The sequence below is a fragment of the Protomyctophum bolini genome, assembly GCF_963924005.1.
Source record: "Protomyctophum bolini genome assembly, chromosome: 17".
Taxonomy (NCBI): Eukaryota; Metazoa; Chordata; class Actinopteri; order Myctophiformes; family Myctophidae; genus Protomyctophum; species Protomyctophum bolini.
This window is the reverse complement of record NC_137878.1, coordinates 10,446,323-10,453,962: the sequence shown is the minus strand read 5'-3', so window position 1 is coordinate 10,453,962 and position 7,640 is coordinate 10,446,323.

The window sequence follows — 7,640 nt, the reverse complement described above, 5'->3', positions numbered from 1 at the left end:
CAGAGCTGTTCTTAAACTAGGCCAGACCACAAAATGTGGAGTGTGAATTTATAACTGCCAAAGTTTGACCAGTGAATGTGCCATTTCTTTTTTCACTTTTAGAGTTATACCCACATGAACCCTATAGCGTCCCGATTCTGAGGTGAGGATTTGGCCGATCTATAGGAGCTCACAACGCAATGTGTGAGCTTAGATCAGCTATTTTTAGGGAAGAAAATATACTCTGGAATGGGGATTCTGGTCAACAAAGGGTTGTTAAGCGTCTCCAGTCATCTCGGTTCTCCATACATCTGGCCAGCTCCTTTGTGTTTTCCGCACCAGTATCCAGTATCTTTCTTTAGTACGTCCACGTAGGTAGGTGTGGGACGTCCTCTCGATCGATGCCCGTGTGTTGGTTCCCACAGTACAAGCTTTTTGGCCGGGAGTTCTTGATGTCGGTGGCAGTGGCCAGCGATTGAGTGCAGAGAAATGACCAAAAAGGTTGTTGTTTGGGTTTTTAGCTACTGTACTTTGCACATGAATGGAATTTATCCTCTGCATTTACTCATCCTAACTACCAGGAGCAGTGGCTACCATTTTTACAGCACCCGGGAAGCAGTTAGGAGTTTAGTGGTCATTGGAAGTTTACTGTTTAAGCCTAACTTTACAGGGGATAACAAATTGGCATGTTATTCAATTTCAGTCAAAAATGAGTTAATCATTCACCAAAATGTCAGGTTTTAAATTGGTGTGTAAATATGGAAATATGACATAAATATCAAGTTCAAATTCTAGACGGTTTTGTCACTCACACAAACTGAAATGTCAGGAGGAAATAATTGACATTATTTCCTTCTGTTCTTTCACAGGGTAGAATGCCAGGTTTTTTTAAATGTCAAATGATATTTTGACATATTTTATGTTAGGTACCCCCCCCCCCATCCCCATAAGTAAATGAATATATGATAACCCTTCCACAGTAGTAGCTGTGTTTATAGTTTCATATATATTAATATATCTATTTGACAATAAATAATTGTCACCCCCGTTGATATTTAGTTTCATGGTGATGAACAATCTAATATAGGTATGGTTTTGCACACTCTGTTCATATACTTAACGTTCCATTTTTGGAGGTCTGGCTCATGGACTAAGAACCAAAAAGAACTGAACCGGTGGAAAAGGGGTCCCAGTGTCAATTACCTAATGTAATCCTGGGTGCTACACTCCCTCTGCCAAGTGCCAATGCAGTGCAAATAGCAGGAGTATTTATATGGTTTCCCCTGCCATGTTCTGAAATTGATCAGCCCCAACATGCTGTGTACTGTGCTTAGGTTCTGATGCACGGAAGCTTAATGCAAATGAAACGTCCACAGCAAACATCACACTGATCAACCTGTGTAGAATTCTTTCAACATAAAAAGCAGGAATGTGGGTGGCTATAGTGGCTACTGGAGCTGTGGGAACTGGGAAGAGGTGCACATTCTCCTTTTGGATACACAGTTTTAGTAAATTAGCATTACAGCTATGACCTATAACAAATAGTAGTTGGTTTCTCAATTTTATTTGTCCTATTATTAATTAATTATAGCAGTCTGTAATGCGTGCGCGCATGCACACATGAAGTGTGCTGATGCTCTCGCATTTGTTCACTATCGTTAGATCGGCGAGTCGTGAAGGACGCGGGTCATGTGACTTGGTCATAGCTATTTTGGAGGTCGCCGCCAAAAAGTTTGAGAACCACTGATGCAGCCAATACCAACAAGCTGCAGCTAATGAATTAATAATAGGTGTGTTGGATTCAGTTGTGCCAGTGTGCAAGCAGTGCCAATACTGTTGACTGCTATATGCTTGCATATTGGCACACCTAAATCTGACACACCTGTTATCAGACTGTATTAGCTGCAAGCTGTGTTGCTTACACTTACACATCACATTAGCCATCACAGTGAACTGCGGTCAACATGCCATGTTTTTTTACATGTACAGGAATAACCAGTGGCGAAGCATATTAAACTGAGGCCCCTGATGGAGGCTATTTGAGTCGGAATCTGAGCTACATTTCCTAACCATCTGTCCACTGTACCAAGACATCAGAGACACATACTTCCCACATATTTACAATCACCCATATTAAAAAAACTCCCATATTTTCTGGATGAAGTACAACAATGTGCAAACAGCAGCAAGACTCGTGAGCTGCTGTGATAGGAGAAGGATATACAATGGAACACAACCACCCTAAAGACTAATCATTGTGTATATTCCTGCACTTATCTGCATTGAGTGATCTTGGTACATATAAATTGATTTATTGTAATTTTGTTATTTTGTATTGTTCCACTTTTTGTTTTGGCAATGTAAACAATGTTCTCTCCATTGGATTGAATCGACTGCTGCTCATAGGTTATATACTGTATCTTGACCTCTCGTTTTAAAGTGTCTGTGTGGCTCTTTTAACTTGTAGTCTTATATTAGTATAATATTAGTCGCGGTAACTTAACAGCATGTGTCATTGTGTGTGTGAGAGAGAGGGAGAGGGAGAGGGAGAGAGAGAGAGAGCTCCCACGATGGTCCCTGCATTTTTTTATGATTAAAATTGTATTGCTTTTTCAGTAACTGCATAGAATGTACATGCAAGAATCATACAAACAATTAACACCCAGCGTTGCAATAATACAACATATTTTAATTAATTCATTATTTGTTATTTTTTTGATATTTTTTCACCTAAACGTTTATTGTGAAAGATATCCCCCAAATTATTAATTTATTATTTTAATAATTATTATAAATGTGCATACAATTTACAAAAACAAAATATATATATATATTTTTTTACATAATTTACTCTGATAAGTCCTAGTAGTAAAAAGTTGTGGTAAGGCTGAAATCTCATTTTTGCAAGTAGAAATTAATCCGGGTTTTACATGGTTAAGACAACAATTGAAACAAAACTGGACAAGAAAATAATAAATGCAATACAGTACACTACCAAACCTTTACAGAAAAGATACTGCATCCCTGCATTGCCAGTGGGCATAACAAACTCGGCCTATGTTTTCAATCCTCTTTAGAGCCGCAGTAACTTTCCTCTTCTACTTTGGATTTGACCCCGGGTCTCCTGCGTAGGTTGCTGACATCCTTACCATTGAGCTAATACAATGCCTGTTGCTCGTGACGAAACAGAATTGTGTCAAAGGTCATGTCTCACGTAGACAATTAGGATATAATGTTTGTGTCAATAATAACACATACGATTTATATAGTGCTTTTTCTAGGTAAGTCCTATTCTTATCAATCTGATTAATTCTGTTTTAGAATGTATAGACGATAGACTCAACAACAAACTCACAAAAAAGCACCGCGAAGCCGAGTATCGGGAGGCCATGATGGGCCTGGGCCTGAGCACGACCCTTGGGACTATCGGCCCAGCTAGAGGTTTCAGCAGTGTAAGGCAATGACAATTCATTCAAGCGTCTCCTAAACGGACGTCGACAGAAGGACCCAGAGGAATCGAACAAGCACACGGACTCTGACCGGGGAGTGAACTCTAGTTGCAGCCAGGCACCCGGCCGCAGCACATTGAACTAGAGAGAGCAGGGGTTCCCAAACCTTTCCTCTTATAGCCTCTGGCTTTCTCACCTTATTGTGAAATGGCTTCAGGAAAATTGACGATCTACAAGCTCACAATGCATCGCAGCTCGATGCATTGTGACTTGTGAGCTTCTGTATAGGTCTGCTATTTGAGAGAGAGCGAGTGCATTTTCCGGCAACACCCTTCGGCAGTCTGTAGTGTTTCACGTGGCAGGATTCTCTAACCCAAACCCTTACCCTAACCGCAAGCACGGCGCAACGCATGTCGGACCAACGCACTGCCACGGAAGCGAGCGCCACCCGTGTGTGTGTGAGTGTGTGTGTGTGTGTGTGTGTGTGTGTGCAAGATTATTAGAACACATTTTCTTCAGAATGTAAGTCACAATCAAATGGTACTGCACACAAATTTAAAGATGTGCTTCCAAATAATCCATCATGACATTGATTGGCTCAGCTGGCCGTTAATAAATCTAAACATACGGCTACTCAATGGCCACTGTGATATAAATGGTGCAATAAATCCCTATAGGCTACTTACAGGCCACTGTGATATAAATGGTAAATGGTGCAATAAATCTAAATATAGGCTACTCACAGGCCACTGTGATATAAATGGTAAATGGTGTATTTATATAGCGTCTTTATCCACGGCGCTTTTCATAGATTGTGCATTACATTCACCCATTCGCACACACATTCATACACCGATGTCAGCTGAAACCATGCAAGGAACCAACCAGCACATCAGGAGCAATTAGGGGTTCAGTGTCTTGCTCAAGGACACTTCGACACTAACTCTGGGGGAGCCCGGGTTCTAACTGGCAACCTTGCGGTTACCATCCGGCGACTCTCACGTCACTTTAGGCATCTCTGGATATTTCATCTTCAAATGTGCATCTCTGTTGATTTGTGGTAGTACAATTTGGCATTACACAGCTTGCATTTTGACGTTGTGCCCAATATGTGTGTGTGTAAGAGAGAGAGAGAGAGATTGAAATGTGTCTAATTTGCAGTGATACAAATAATATGTTCAGACAAAGGGAATTATTTTCTGGACTTAAAAAAACGGCCAACTAAAACATTGATGCATGCACGCATGGATGCGCACACACACCAACCCCCCCCCCCCCCCCCCTCTCTCTCTCTCTCAACTAATGACTTCACTTGGCAGTGAATTTGGCTGTCATCACTCAGTCTGTCGGTCATGCTCTTCATGGTAATCTCTGTGTCTTGATTGCCAGCCAAACCGATACCATGATGACCGCTCTGACCTTTGAGCTGTAGCCTCTCAGCCTAATCGCGTTCCCTGTGACAGAGGCGGGCAGGCAACCAGCGGAACATTGGCATCAGCTTCAATGAGATTAGTCTTCCTGCGCTGCCCCCATCTCCCACCACCCCTCCTTTAAACCAACACAAAAAACACCTCACTGTGATATAAGATAAGATATAGAATAGACCCTTTATTGATCACCCAGGTGCATACAGTACAGTAGCAGCTGCAGTAAGAATGAAACACAGGATATGTGCAGGTTTAAGATTGATTGATTGATTGATTCTTTATTGACATAAATAGACCCTGGCCATCTGCACTTGGTCTGAGTTCATATAATTGTAAGAATAATGTACAATCTGCCACCAGCGAATATGTGCATGAATGCATCACCTACCCCACAACATCTATGGTATACTGTATTATGTACAAACTATCAACAGTGGGGATATATATACCGGTATATATAGCCCTATATCTTTCGCCACCCCTTACCCCTTATCCCTAAACTTATTTGCCATTTTTTACTATTTTAAAACCTTTTAAAATAGTACAAATAGCCGATCTACAAGCTAACAACTTGTCGATGTAGATTGGCTATAGTTGAACAATTTTTAAATGTTTTAAAATAGTAAAAAATGGCAAGTAAGTTTAGGGATAAGGGGTAAGATGGAGCCCATAGTGTCAGTCGCAACAGTGAATATCTGGATAATAAATTATTGTACGGGCTATCAACCATGAAACCGTTTATCCTTGAAGCATCTGTCATGGTTCAGTTGTGACTATACATCTCAGCAATCTGTGGGTAATAATGCCAGGAGCAGGAGTCCTTAACGCACAGGCTTGGTCGTGAAGCCTGATGGCTACTGGCACAAAGGACTGTCCAAGTCCCTTTGTTTTGTGACGGGAGACTCACCCCCACTAGCAGGGCATGGGAGGGGCTCATCGGGATAGCGTCCAGCCGCCTCCTCGTACTCCCCTCTGTAACCACCTCCAGATTGTCCAGTTGAACTCCAACTAAAGAGCTAGACTTCCTTGCCAGGAATGCCAGCTTGTTCAGCTTATTTATTTATTTATTTGACAGGGACAAAGCTCATTAATCAACATTTCCACCTCAATGTAAATAAGCCAGAGTTAGCCAAAGCTAAATTTCATCTGTAGTCCCTGAGCAGGCTCTTAAAAAATGAATGATAAAAGAAAGACAGTGTATAGTGTGCCAGCACACAACACCATGCGTTGATGCCATGTGTGCACCAAGCACCCAACACTACCATACAAAAACACAATACAATACAGTACAGTACAGGAACAGATCAACATGGTACAGGGGACAGAACAACTGCAAAGTGAAGTGAAAAATGACACCGGTGATGAATACTAAATAGTGCAGCTTGTCTGAAAGTCCATTTGGTGAGATTTGTACACTCGCCGATTTTTGAGGGTGGTCTTTTTGTGTGGTCCGTTCCTCGTGCCATTTCACACCAGAAATGTAGATATAATATATAATATTGATAAAGGGCCATGGATCAACCGTGGCCCTCATCAATATTATTATTATTATTATTATTATTTATTTATCCATTTTTGGGGGGTGAGAAAGGAGCACTTTGAGACAAAAGGGAGCCCCAAAAGCCACTCCCTCTGCACGTGCTAGATTTAGGCCAAGGTAAGGATTTGACTGTGTATTCATTTAAAAAATAGAAAGACATGGAATATACACTTCAATGGAAGTTGAACTGAAGAAAGAAATTAAGATGGGCTGTCTCTTCAACTGCCACACTTTGACTGCTAAAGCAAAAGCTTTCTCAGACCAATGAGTTTCCAGCATGCCTGACTTACAGTACTTAGTTACTATGCTGGTGTTGCATACCGACAACTGATCTACAAGGTCACGATGTGTCACACTGTGATGTGGTGTTCATTGAAATGTCAATGTTCTCCAGTGTGCAGTTGTAGTGTGCACTCATTATTGCCTTTTCTGGTGTAATGCCAGATGCCAGTGTAATATTTAATTTGTGTATAATAAGTGTTTAATCTACCAATTAAACCCTATATACTTGGGGAATGGGGAACAAATACATCCAGGTCCATTTTGTCGCATTTGTACACTCAGATTTAAATTTGAGTGTATGTTCTCTGGAGTTCCAGAGAACATACCAAATGGAGTCCATGGCCTTATGCATGATCAAACTGGGTCCCTGCATGGGTTAAGCGAAACTTAACACAAACAGAAGAAGCGAAAAGATTCCACCCTTCAGTGGCGTTCTTCTTTTCAGCCTTTATCATTAGCTCGTGTTCCTCACCATCTCGTTTGTTCCTGCCAGGCCATGGCCGAGAGGGGCTGTGCTCTCACACATCATGAGCATGTATCAGCGGGCAGCCTCCTCTCCCCTGCCATTTGCCAGCAGGGTACCAATCAACACTTCACTTCCCATCCAACCGAGAGGCCACCAAAGCTGTAGGAGACGGACATGGATGGCTGTCGTCTCACCGAGCACACAGAGAGCGAGACAGACAGACAGACAAAGCGAGCAAACAATAGAGATGGATTGATTGGTTGGTTGATTGATTGATTGATGGATAGATAGATAGATAGATAGATAGATAGATACGTAGATGCCCAAGCTACGCTACAGCCCTGAATGTTTTATGAATAGCCCTGCATCTAAATAAAGATAGTTTTAATGATTGATTGAATACTTGATTAGTTAAAACATTTAAACAGCACAGTAAAACATTTGGGCTAAAAGAACACAAAAGTCTTGGGGATGTGGGGACGCATTTCCACTGTAGT